The 14,014-nt window shown below is 41.7% G+C and overlaps 1 non-coding gene across 1 annotated transcript; it reads right to left on the bottom strand.

Annotated features, from left to right (window-relative positions):
- Window positions 1-13,659: 13,659 nt before the first annotated feature.
- On the bottom strand, window positions 13,660-13,765 carry LOC120107634 (small nucleolar RNA R71). The gene has a single exon (XR_005509343.2). It is a non-coding gene; the product is annotated as a small nucleolar RNA R71 (small nucleolar RNA).
- Between the last annotated feature and the right edge of the window lie 249 nt (window positions 13,766-14,014).

The following is a 14,014-nucleotide window of genomic DNA, read 5'->3' as shown; positions in this document are numbered from 1 at the left end:
TGCCCGAAAACACATTGGGTTCATAATTTCTAGCATTTAATTGGATTGAGTCTATTTTATTTTGGTCACATTGAGTCCTTTTATTTTGGGTTTATTTGAGTTCTTATTTTGGGTTTGCAATTTGCTGCTTTATGTTTGCAATTGAATGCCAAGTGGCATCAAAAGAGTCCATGTTATGCAAGGATTGAGTCAAGTCATATTGGGTCATGTGTGGAGAATTTAGTTTAGTCGTATGAGTGAAATTGAGTCCTTATGTGAGAGGATTGAGTCCATGTGTTTAAGATTGAGTCCTTATAATTGAGTGCCATTAAGAAGGATTCCTAATGCCGTGAAGATCATCACTCATCACGTGGAGAAGTTCAACCATGAAGATCTCTCACATGTGGAAGAAATTCAGAGTTCAAATCCAGTTGAAATCCGTGACAGATTGAACACCATGTGGTATTTTGAAGATTTTGGAAGCTACAGAAGTCTAATTAAGTTGATTCAAATTTTGTTGGAAAGTAGACATCCGTAGCTTTCCAATGACTATAAGAACATGAAATTTGGAGATCAGATGAAATTTGAGGAGTCTCCCGAACTTCATGCTGATGTTGGTACCCGAGAAGGAGTTCCACCTAGATTCCAACTCGTGGCATGCGGCTGAATTTCTTTTGATGGGTTTCAATCCACACGCCATAAGGAATGGATTCCTAGGTGTCTAGGCTTAGGTGTCAAGGCCTTTGATTGGTCAATTAGAAAATTTAAATTTTGAATTGAGTCCTCATGTAATTAGGAGTCCAATTTAAAATTCTGTGCCAACCTTTCTTTCTATATAAAGAAGGGTATGATGAATGAAGTTAGTTTTCTTTTGGATTTCGAAATTATGGTTTGTTTGCGTCAAGAGAGGCTACTCCTCTTGCTGGTGCGATGCCAAAGGGGCTGAGGGAAGGTGGGACGCCTTTCCTTCATGCCATTTGAAATTGGGTTGGTTTTGGATGAGATTTCCCTAACAAACTCAAGTTATCCTTATCCCTTCTTTTGCTCTCACGCCTCCACCCCTTGTGTGCACCCTCCTTGAGTGCCACATCAGCATTTCAGCACCTCCCTCACGCCCAAGACTCCTTTCCCACGTCCTCCTCTAAGTCCTATTGCCATTAGGACTCCACACAACCCAATTCAGCCTAAAAAGATTGGTCTAGCCAATTTCAGCCCCCCACAAAATTGGTGCCTAATTTTGGTCCATTGGCTGACCCTCCTTGAACCCAATCTCACCAACCAGCAACCCATCTTCTTCCTCCTTCCTTCCACCACAAAGAACCCTAGCCTCCATTGCCATTGCTTGAAAAAAAAAAAAAAAAGAAGAAGATTCAGCCATCCTCAAGAAGAAAAAAATCTGCAGCCCACCCGATTGCGTCAATTGGTATCAGAGCGAATCCTTGTCGCCATGAGTACCAGAAGTGGTTGCCCCTACAACAATGAACGACAACGTGCTGAGATGATGGCCGAGCTCATCCGGCAAGTGGCGGCCTTGAATCAGAAGGTGGAAGTTGTTTGGGATCGTCTCTTCCCCGAGCCAAACAATCTTGAAGATGAACATGCTGTCCCCGCGCAACCTGAAAATTCAGAAGTGCCATTTGGAGGAGACCCCGATGTTGAAGCATTCTCCCCCAGGGGTCTATCACCCCAAAGGCCACCTAGGGATCAGCGGATGCCCCCTCCAAACATTCCTCGTATGGGGAATAATTTCAGGAACCCCTATGTTCATCAAAATCAGCGGGAGCGCCATGATCTCGACGATGTCATGAAGCGGGTTCGTGTAGAAGTTGCTGATTACAGCGGAAGCATGGACCCAACCTACTTTCAGGATTGGTTGATGTCTCTCGAAGACTACTTCGAATGGTTCAGCATGCCCAATGAAACCAAGGTGCGATTCGTGAAGATGAAGCTCAAGGGCCAAGCACGCATATGGTGGCATAGCGTTGAAGAGAAGCTTCATCGACTCCGACAGCCCCCTATCAATGATTGGGAGGAGATGAAACTTCGTTTGAAGGAAAAGTATCTTCCCCTTGATTATGAGGAGACACTCTTCGAAGAACTTCTGAAACTTCGTCAAGGAAGCTCTTCCGTAGAGGAGTATACGGCCCGATTCCATGAGTTGATGATCCGCAGCAACCTCACGGAGACGGATCGACAGTCCCTAACTCGGTATCGATCCGGGCTGAGGGATGACATCAAGAGGGAGCTAATGACAACGTGCATCTTCAGCCTAGAGGAGGCATACCAACTCGCCATTCGAGTTGAATCGCAGCTACGACAAAGACGCCCTGCGCAAGCACCAGTTGTACGACGATTTCCCGAGCGCAGCACCAACCGAGGAGTTCCATTTCCTCGAGGTAACGCCCCTGCTTTCAGATCTGAAACCTCTGTAAATAGAAGCACATATCAGGAAAGGGGTGCTCCAAGGGCTAATGAAAAGGGTAAAGGTCCTATGCCACAATCCACACCGCAAGGAAAGAATCCTGTTGAATGCTACAAGTGCGGCGGGCGAGGCCATTTCGCCGTTGTTTGTCCTACCCGAGACCAACGATTTGCATTGGTATGCGAGGAGGATGAGATCATAGGACCCTCTGAAGTCACTCCTCCCTCTCAGCCCGCTGATGAAGAGGAAAATGAAGGAAACGAAGAACATGATGAAGAAGCCCCTGCGGTGGAGCTAGAAGCTTCAGATCTACCTGTGTGCGTCGTGCGGCGGGTTCTTACGGGTTGCAAGCTGGAGGAGAACGTGGAGGAAGATTGGAGGCGCACCAATATCTTCCACACTCGCGTCTAGCATGCCAACAAGTCTCTAAACCTCATCATTGACAATGGAAGCTGCATGAATATCATTTTCGAAGAAGTGCTGAAAAGGCTGAATCTGAAATCGGTACCGCATCCAAAGCCGTATCGGGTAAGTTGGATCGAAGACTCCTCCATCCCTGTTAAACAAAGATGCTTGATCAGTTTTTCACTTGGTAAGGACCTCCGAGATGAAGTATGGTGCGATGTTCTGCCCATGAAAGCGTGCCATCTTCTTCTAGGAAGACCTTGATTGTATGATCGTAGTGTCGAGTATGATGGTCGATCCAATTGTTATTCTCTATATTGTGCCAACAAAAGAGTTGTGTTAAAGCCCCTTAGGATCACTGATTTTACCTCTGAAAATCTGATAATCCAACGGGTTTTAACCATGAGAAAGTTTGAAGCTTGTAGCCGAGAGATTGGGGTCATGTATGCACTAATGGCTAGGGAAGTTGGGGCTGAAATTTCAGAAGTTGTTCCTCCTGATTTCAAGTCTATATTGGATGATTTCTCTGATGTAACCCCTGAGGACCTTCCCAAGGAGCTTCCACCGATGAGGGACATCCAACATTCCATAGATTTGGTGCCCGGTTCAAGTTTACCGAATCTTCCTGCATACCGGCTGAATCCTAGAGAACATGAGGAGCTTCACCGCCAAGTCCTGAAGCATGGGCCGCATGCAGAAGATTTTATTGCTGATTCCCTCAGTCAAAATTCATATGTTCTAACTCTTTTGAATGTTGAGGTCCATGGCGGAGACCTTGGTGGTCACTTTGGCTACGTCAAAACAGTCACCATGGTGGAGGATAAGTTCTATTTGCCGACCCTGCGCAAGGAAGCAAACTTTGTGTTGATGTGGTTGAGTGTTGAATGCAGAAATTTTCAGAAGCTTCAACCTTGCCAAGTTGAATTCTTCAAGGTGCTGAAGTGGATGGGACCCAAGGCCTTTGTGCTCGAGTTACCAGATGATTTGCAGGTTAGCCCCATCTTCTATGTTGAAGAGTTGCAGCCCTATGATGCTCACTATGTTGAAGATGAAGACATCCCATCTGTACCATCTTCACTTCTTCGACGATCAGCCCCGACGGACATCATTGAGGACATCCTAGTTGTTCAGATAGTGTCCACCCACCGAGGAGAATTTCAGAAGTTTTTCATTGGAGGACCGACTAAATTCAGATCGCTCATGATTAAAGACGGAGGAAGTCCAACAGCTAAACCCAAACTTCCACAAGCTCTATCAGTTGTGAAACTCGACGGAGTCGAGTCTTTTTTCTAGAAGGGGGGAATTGATGCAGGAGCACAAGCCCAAATCATAATGGATGTACGTCGAGTTTGGATTCTTGCTTGGGAGTGCCCGAAAACACATTGGGTTCGTAATTTCTAGCATTTAATTGGATTGAGTCTATTTTATTTTGGTCACATTGAGTCCTTTTATTTTGGGTTTATTTGAGTTCTTATTTTGGGTTTGCAATTTGCTGCTTTATGTTTGCAATTGAATGCCAAGTGGCATCAAAAGAGTCCATGTTATGCAAGGATTGAGTCAAGTCATATTGGGTCATGTGTGGAGAATTTAGTTTAGTCGTATGAGTGAAATTGAGTCCTTATGTGAGAGGATTGAGTCCATGTGTTTAAGATTGAGTCCTTATAATTGAGTGCCATTAAGAAGGATTCCTAATGCCGTGAAGATCATCACTCATCACGTGGAGAAGTTCAACCATGAAGATCTCTCACATGTGGAAGAAATTCAGAGTTCAAATCCAGTTGAAATCCGTGACAGATTGAACACCATGTGGTATTTTGAAGATTTTGGAAGCTACAGAAGTCTGATTAAGTTGATTCAAATTTTGTTGGAAAGTAGACATCCGTAGCTTTCCAATGACTATAAGAACATGAAATTTGGAGATTAGATGAAATTTGAGGAGTCTCCGGAACTTCATGCTGATGTTGGTATCCGAGAAGGAGTTCCACCTAGATTCCAACTCGTGGCATGCGGCTGAATTTCTTTTGATGGGTTTCAATCCACACGCCATAAGGAATGGATTCCTAGGTGTCTAGGCTTAGGTGTCAAGGCCTTTGATTGGTCAATTAGAAAATTTAAATTTTGAATTGAGTCCTCATGTAATTAGGAGTCCAATTTAAAATTCTGTGCCAACCTTTCTTTCTATATAAAGAAGAGTATGATGAATGAAGTTAGTTTTCTTTTGGATTTCGAAATTATGGTTTGTTTGCGTCAAGAGAGGCTACTCCTCTTGCTGGTGCGATGCCAAAGGGGCTGAGGGAAGGTGGGACGCCTTCCCTTCATGCCATTTGAAATTGGGTTGGTTTTGGATGAGATTTCCCTAACAAACTCAAGTTATCCTTATCCCTTCTTTTGCTCTCACGCCTCCACCCCTTGTGTGCACCCTCCTTGAGTGCCACATCAGCATTTCAGCACCTCCCTCACGCCCAAGACTCCTTTCCCACGTCCTCCTCTAAGTCCTATTGCCATTAGGACTCCACACAACCCAATTCAGCCTAAAAAGATTGGTCTAGCCAATTTCAGCCCCCCACAAAATTGGTGCCTAATTTTGGTCCATTGGCTGACCCTCCTTGAACCCAATCTACCAACCAGCAACCCATCTTCTTCCTCCTTCCTTCCACCACAAAGAACCCTAGCCTCCATTGCCATTACTTGAAAAAAAAAAAAAAAAAAAGAAGAAGATTCAGCCATCCTCAAGAAGAAAAAAATCTGCAGCCCACCCGATTGCGTCAACACTACATCATTTCATAATTTTATATTTTTAAGAATCGACTCCAAGAATTTTTTTCCAAAATTCAGTGCTTTTCAAGTTCACCTAAATTTCTTCCCACTCGTTCCAACTCTTTTTCCACATAACCTAATTTCCCTATTTTAATCTTAAAAAAAACCAATAAAATCCTTTCAATTATTTATCTCTCAGATCTCAAAGCATACCATCCTAATTGCACGGATCCCAAAGCTCCATTCACTCATCACTCTCACCGATCCCCTATTCCCAGCTAATGGATAAAGCCCAGGCTTCTTCGCGCTCCCATGTCTTCCGAGCCGTGAGCGTTTTTTTTTCTTCGACTTCCGTTCACGAAAACAAGGAGCAGTTCCCTTTCTTCCCGAGATCACAACTTCCTCCCAACCTCCGAATCCGAACTCCACCCCATCCTGTTTCTTCCACGCCGAATCTCCCAACGTCTTTCTTCTTTCCATCAAATCTCCTATTCTGCATCCAAAAAATCCTCTGCTTCCTTTCTTAGTTCAGCCTCATCTCGGTCGTGATTCACCTTCATCCCGCATTGTTCTCGATTCGACTTTATCTTCCCAGGATTCACAGCATCCAAACTTCTTCCCTTCCGTATCTTCATTTCCAAAAACCTCCACGGATCACGTCCACAAATAGAATCCCTTGTTTCAAAATTCCATCCTCTTCCAGCTTTCCGTGAGCCAATCCACATCATCCCAGCTCCCGTATCTTATTGCTTCCCAACCAAAACCAAATCGGAACAGAGTATCCCAACCTCCTTCCGGATTCGCCTTCTCAGCGGTTCTCTGTGATTTATCCAAATCCCCTGCTTCCAGCTGCTTCATCCTCTCAAATGCCCGCGTCTTGCATCTGAATCCCCTATTTCACGGTCAGCCATCGTCCGGATTAATCCCAGTATATCCATGGATAAACTCCGAACTGATTTACCTCCCATATTTCATCTGCATCACCCAAAGATCTCTTCCCATCTCGTGATCATCAAAGGATCTCGTTTCAGCGGATTCCCAGACTTCATCCTCCCGAGTCCCGAGCTTCACGGCAACCAAATGTGTCTTCCCCTGTTTCGGAAACAGAACACAGGCATCTTTCCACTTCGTGGATCACTCCCTTCCAAGTTCATCGCAGCGTCCGTGAGTATCTCCTAGAGTCTTCGGATCCAGCTCTAACTTCTACCGCATCCGGATCTTCCGCGGCCAACAAATCCCATCTCCATCCAGCCGCTTTCATCCTTATCCCCTGCTTGAAAGATAGAGTCCATCTTCCCGCATCCAGCTGTTCACCAAGGTTCCAGATTGATTCCAAAGGGGGGCGGGTGAAGGCTATAAAAGGGAAGCAATGCATGAAGATGAGGGCATTCGGAAGGAGGGAGCCGGCTGGTCCCAAGCTCTCACAGGCCAAATCCCACGGGAAGAAAGAAACAAAGAAGGGAGAGAAGATTTTTGGTTATTTTGGGAATGACTTCCCATAAGAGTTAAGAAGGAGCCGTTCTCAAGGGAATCGCAAGAGGGAGAGATGGGAGCCCGCTGCTGTGCTGTTGCTGCCGTCTCCAACTCCATGCAGGGCTGATCTTCTCACTAGGGCCGGATGCAGCCCTAATAAAGGGCCAAGGGTTTTATATTTTGATTTCTATTCTTGGAGTTGTATAAACCTTATTTTGCTTCTAATGAATATTTTATTTCATCTCATATTTAATTTCTGTGATTTTAAATATGACGTTTATACAATTGTTCTTTATGATCACTAGGTAAATATAAGATAGTCCATGCTTAAGGAAGATGCGATGTGCTGCCACCTTAGATTAGGGTAGACATTTCATGCTAACTAAAGATGGATTATGCCTAAATTACTTTTGTGAATTTCTATTTAAATGCTTATTAGGCTTGTAGCCAATTTGCATATTTGTCCAAGAATAAATTAAAATATAATTAATCCTTGTTCCGATGTTAGTGGTGAATTTCATGCCCTAGGTTTCCTAAACTGATATCCTTTTTAATTGTATTTTCTTTTATTAAATTTCTTAGTTTAATTTTCTTCACAAACTCTTCCTTTTAAATATTTTTATTTTTAAGAAAAATAACTGTACCCCAATCCATGTGGATCGATACCCGTAATCACTATCCTACCAGATACGTGCTATTGCATGGTCTTTAAAGTTGACTATCACCATGTATGCACCATGATTATGCTTATATTTTAATCATGCATGCAAGTTAGTATAATGAAATACTATCTAACCAAGAGGCATTATAATGGGCTCAAAGATGCTACTGATCAAATGCAACTGAGCTGGCCTTGCTAGTGGCCGAGAATAACTTTGCTGGCCTTGCTAGTGGCCGAGAATGACTAGCTGGCCCCGCCACTGGCCGAATGGACTTCGCAGTAGCATCCGAGAGAATGGACCACGGCATGCCGGGGGCACGGTTTCATATGCATACTTTATGAAAATATTTGTCTGATTCAAAATACTGTTTTGTTTACCCAGCATACATATTTTGCCATGATAAATTGTTAGATAATATGCATGTCAGCTTCTCAAACCCTGATAAACATGTTTAGTCTTTTAGTTGATCCGATAAGATTATGCAGGAATACTTACTGAGCCGTGTAGCTCATGTCTGTTTATTTTTCATTTTCTTTCAGATCCTCACCCGTGATTGCCATCAGATATATTTTTATTTTGTTACAGAGCTTCGTTATTTTTGGAGAAGCTTATATACTTTTGTACATTTGAACAGCATAGAATTTCTGTATTTTTGGTATCAATCTTCAAGGTTGTAATGCAAATATTTTAATATATGAAAGTTTGAAATCTATTGGCTACCAGTTATCCCTATACAAGGCTGCGTGCTATTGTGGGCGGTAGTCGGCAATAGTACGGCCATGTCACGGATTCGGGTTCGGGGCGTGACATTCCTGATCTAGTTGTCATGCAAGGCTCAAGACAAAACAAAATGACTAACCTATGCTAGGGTTTGCTAAATCTAAATCAAAGACTTATCTAATCAAAATTGGTTCACCACTTGCCCAGGCCAGTTGGACCAAGAGTTCGTATAACCGCCATTAACCATACTTAGCTAACACCAACCGCTTAACGGGGCTGAGCAGATAAGATGGTAGCCACGATCCTGATCGGAACTTTTCTAGACAGCAAGGAATTAGCCAAATTCAATTAGCCTAAAGACTCGCTGTAGTTTCTAAGTTAAGTTGGCTAGTTGAGTTTTAAATTAGGCTTGGGTTCTAGATTTATGAGGGTGGTTGTTTTGGGCTAAGAAAAGGTGATGAAATCCATTCCTTATGTTGTAATTAGAGTGTCCTTAATATGATTTATGATGGATGCAACTATTTTAAATGTCCACACAAGTTGAGATTTAAAATTTCAAATTTTAAATTTTGAATTTAAACTTTTGAATTTTGAATTTCGGATTTGAATTTTAGTTTTCAGCTTTTGAATTTCAAATTTCAAATTTCAAGTTTAAATTTTAAATTTAAATTTTGGAATCTCAGATTTTTTTTATTTCTTTTTTAGTTTCAATTTAAGTCCCCACTTTTAATTTCAAATTTTGAATTTCAAATTTGGATTTCAGATCTAATGTTTCAAAATTTTAAGTTTTGAAATTCGGATTCACAAGTCAAATTGGAAATTTCAGATTTGGAGCCCAAATTTAGTTTTCCAAATTTAACTTTGAAATTGGTAACTTCAAATCCTAAATTTGTGAAGATCAGATCTCAACTTTAATAACTAAAATTTAGAATTAAAATTCGAAATATTCAGATTTAATTCATAAACTTAATAAGGCATGCAAACTAGAATTTTAGCATCAATGGATTTCAGAAAAGGGCAGAAATTTCAGCAAGTGCAGAATTTCAGCATAATCAATGTGCGTGTCCTAATTAGCCTGCTCTGATACCAAAAATGAGGTAGGATGAATGCGAGGAATTTAAACATAAGAGTTATCAGTAAGTTATGTTGATTAACTAGCCTAATTGCAACAGGAAATTCAGTCATATATGAGCTAAGAAAGCATTATCATGAGCATAGTAAATTTAGGACTAGTTACCTGCATGTACTAATTCATTTAGGACTTAGAGTAATGGACAGTTGTGGTTGAGAAACCACTAGATTAGGATGCTTTCTTCAATAAATCAGACTTAGAGTTGAGGCTTACCAAACATTGAACTTCTGAAATTCTTCTAGAGGAGAATACTTAATCTCACTCTCGAGGGTTGATGATTGGATAACCAAGCTTCATCTTTCGTTGCAACAGGGCCCCCTTGCTATTGGTTTGGAAGGATAATAGAACCAATGACATGGAGTACTTTAAGGACCTGCAAAGAAACAGGAATTAGAGGTTTTGCGTGAGAGAGGAATAGAAATCCCAAAAGAAAAGGGAGGCGAGAGGAGATAGGGCTGCGGTGGATGTGGAAGTGGCTTTAGGGCCTCACGCCCAACTTGGAACAAGGGCCTCACGCCCAACCTTCTCTCAAGGTGATAAAACAAGATTGCTAAGGAAGAAAGAATCTCTTTTTATTTATTCATCAACTACCCTTACAAGATGTCATGAGGAGGTATTTATAGACTTTCCTCATGATTTGAAATTTAAACACATAATGAATGGCGCCCCACATTTGAAAACTTGATTGCTAGAGAAAAGGAAGAAAAGTTGGCCAGCTTTAAGGGGAAGGTTTGAAGAGTTGTTGGCTCCCATTTGAAATTTTCTTGCATTTGAATTATGGCCGACCTCTTGGACTTTGAATTTGGATGATGTGTTGATAAGTGCTGATTAATCTATAATTTAATATTCTTTTTCAGCACTTATCAATGTTCTTAAACGGATAACCACTTATTTTACCACAAAATAGAACAATCTTTGAAATAAATTTAAAATATGATAAGAAGTAAATAATTCACATGTCCTCGCCTTCCAAGCGTACCAACCAGCATGTTTCAGTTCAATAACACTGGGTTCGAGCCCAATGCCCAACTGACATGCATGCACCCAAGCACTGTCCACCGTCCGTGGCTCCCCAAGCAATCCAATGGTTCATAAATTCCCATCTCCGCATCACGTTTCCAAACTAAGCAAAATAGGGGAGACCTTTAATTTAAATCCACATATGCCCATTTTCACGTCAAAATAGAGCAAGAAAAGAATTTTTTCCGAAAATTACTGGAATCACTGTTCATATGAACAGTGTTCCGTGAAAACACTGTTCATACGAACAGTGTTAGAAAAAAAAAAACTAAAAATGCATTTCACTGTTTATCTTCTTTCCCTCCCGCAGATCCCGCGGCCGTCCACCTTCCACGGCGACCTCCCGACGATCCCGCGACCAGATCCTCCGGCCCTTCTTCCGCCCATGATGCATCCAGAGCCAATCTCATCTTCCTGCGATCCGGCCTCCACCGAGAACTCGTGATCCATTTCTTCCTCCGTGATCCACGTAGTGCACCAACGCCATCAACCCGTTCCAGCCGCATCCAACGAGCACACCAGCGAGCAACTCCTCCGGTTTCACCTCCCAGCAGCCAATGGTCCAAAGAAGGAAAGCAATGAAGCATGATTCCATCCACGGATCCACACCAGCCACCAGCTGCCGAATCATAGAAATGGCGTTCCGCCTCTTCCTCTTCCGGATTCCCATCGATTTTTCGATTGGCTCCTCCCAGCGTATCCCCTGCATCCGTGAAGGAAATCCCAGCAGCCGGTGATTCAGCCTCCCGCATCAAGCCAAGGATCATGCATCCAAATCGGGACATGTATTCAACCCCTTCTCCCGTCCGTATTCATCTTCCATCGACCACTCTTCCGCGACCAGCTCCCATGATCCAGCCGTTGATGCGCATTCCGCCCAAGGATCATGCGTCCGTTCCCCTTGGATTCATTGCCAGGGAGAGATCAATATAAAGGGTAGAAGAAGAGAGCCGAGAAGGGAGGGGAGAGGTCGGTTGAGAAAACAGGGGAGACCCCCTGTTTCGGTGAAAAGAAGAAGAAAACCGAGAGGGAAGAAGAGAAAAAGAAATTAAAAAAAAGAGAAAGGAGGAGGAAAGAGAATAGTTTTGGATATTTTGGGAATAATGGGAGGTGATCAATTTCATTTGAAGATGAGAGGTCGTCCGGAAGCCATACACGGCTAAACGTCCAATCTAGGGCTGGATGAAGCCCTAGCAATGTATCAGGGCAATTGTAGTTCTTACTTTTTTATTATTTTGGAGCTTGTTTAAATTCTTATTTTCAATGAAATATTCCTTTATGATGTTTAAACCTTGAGCATGCCATTTACTATTCATATTTGCTAAAGTAGTCTAAGATGATCCATGCCTAGGAAGATGAGATGTGCTGTACCCTAGATTAGCATACTTAGGTAGACACTTCATGCTATACCGAAGATGGATCTTCCTAAAACTCTTTATGTTTTTATTTTAAAAGGCTTGTAGCCAATTTGCATGCCTCTCCAAAAGATAAAAATTAAGAACACAGTCCCTAATGCAATGCTACGCGGTGGATTCCAAACCCTAGATCCATCTACTTTGATAAATTTCAATTTGTATTCATAGATTAATTCAGTATAATTAAGTTAGCAAATTCTTCTTCTTGATTTATTTTTCTTAAAAAATAACTTATTCTTCAATCCCTGTAGACCAACATCCGTAATCACTATCCTACAGGATACGTGCTATTGCGTGGTTTATTTTTGAAATTGAAATAACCGATCAATTTTTGGCACCATTGCCGGGGATTGTTTAAATAGTTATTTTTCCTATCATTAAAAAAAAATTAAAAAAAAAGTTTTAAAATATATATATATCTAAAATAAAAATATTTTCTATTGTTGATACTTTTCTTATCTTTTTTTTTCTCTCTTACTAATTTTTAATTTTCCTTTTGGTATTATTTGATCAGGAATCGAAGAGGAAATCTGGGCTATCAAAAAGGAATGCTTTAGAGGTTTGCTTAAAAAAAAAAATTTGCTGGAGAAATTTCCTTTGGTAACCTCTAAACTTTTTTTTATTTAAATTGATTATTAGCTTGAAATTTTGTGGTGATTGTTTGATTTTAATTTCAGCAAAAGTGTGAATGCATGCTTGATACACATACACAAATTAATCCGCACATAGTAAGGGCAATCACTCCAACAAGATAAGAGCCGGATTTTATCACTGGACTCTTGCCCAACTTAGGTGAACTCAATCTCACATTGTGTCAGCTTAATTAAAATCAATTAGACATTGGCTCCTAGGGACATTCGAGCTCAATAGGACGAAGATCACCGAAAGTTGCACCAATTTCGCTCTGTGGCTTAGTTGATGTCTAGGCAAGCTTTGTCCCTATAAGGAAGACAGTTCATCTGTTCGAGGCAAGTGGGTTTTAAGTGGGACCTTTGCGAACGCATCGTGACCCCTCCACTTACCTGGAAGCTTACCTGGTCAACTCAGTTCAGTAGACCGGATTGGAGGCTTAGGTGCCCTCTTCAAACCAGTTAGGAGTTGTCTAGTGATTTTAGGACAAATACAAGGATTGATGTGTTTATCTTTTATTGCATGCTTGACTGATCAAGTACTAGTGTATGCAAGGGAGTCGTTCTAGAGTACGTGACCTATTATTACCTTTTGACCCTGAAATAGAACGGACCTTTAGGAATATTCGAGCTGAGATCAGAACATTAGAATCATCCCCACCTCCTGAGATGGGTGAAGAACAACCCAAACTCCTGAGGGAGTACTTTACTCCCACCATTTACACTTCCCCATCTTGCATTCGATTACCTGAAGTAGCAGCTGTACAATATGAAATAAAGTCTAGTGTGATCCAAATGCTCCCATCTTTTTATGGGCTCACCAATGAAGAACCATATAAACACCTAGATGAATTCCTTGAGATTTGCACCACTATCAAGATTCAGAACTTCACTGATGATGCTTTGAAACTTAGATTATTCTCCTTCTCCCTTAAAGATAGAGCCAAACAATGGCTGAATTCTTTAGAAGCCAATTCGATTCGTTCCTGAGATCAAATGCAACAAGAATTTCTTAAAAAATACTTTTCCATAGGAAGAACGAACCAGTTTAGACGTACCATTACAAGCTTCTCCCAAACTGAGGGAGAAGAATTTCATGAAACTTGGGAGATATTTCGGGACCTAATCCGTAAATGCCCTCATCATCAAATACCTAAGTGGCAACTAGTGTAATGTTTCTATGACGGATTGACTGAACGAAACCGTCAGATGATCGATGCTGCATGCGGGGGGACTTTCATGCTTCAAAATGAGCATGAAGCATGGCAATTATTTGAAAATCTTAATGAAAACTCCCTTCATCATGCTTCTTGTTCTCGTCAAGCACCCCTGAGTTCTCAAAGAAAAGTGACCATTTGTAAAATAAGTCATTCTATGGACCTATCTAGCAAGGTAGATGC

This window comes from Phoenix dactylifera, chromosome 6 (genome assembly GCF_051530095.1).
Source record: "Phoenix dactylifera cultivar Ajwa chromosome 6, Ajwa_hap1_PhDact_Kaust_v1.1, whole genome shotgun sequence".
NCBI classification, from domain to species: Eukaryota; Viridiplantae; Streptophyta; class Magnoliopsida; order Arecales; family Arecaceae; genus Phoenix; species Phoenix dactylifera.
This window is presented reverse-complemented; position numbering and strand designations above follow the sequence as displayed.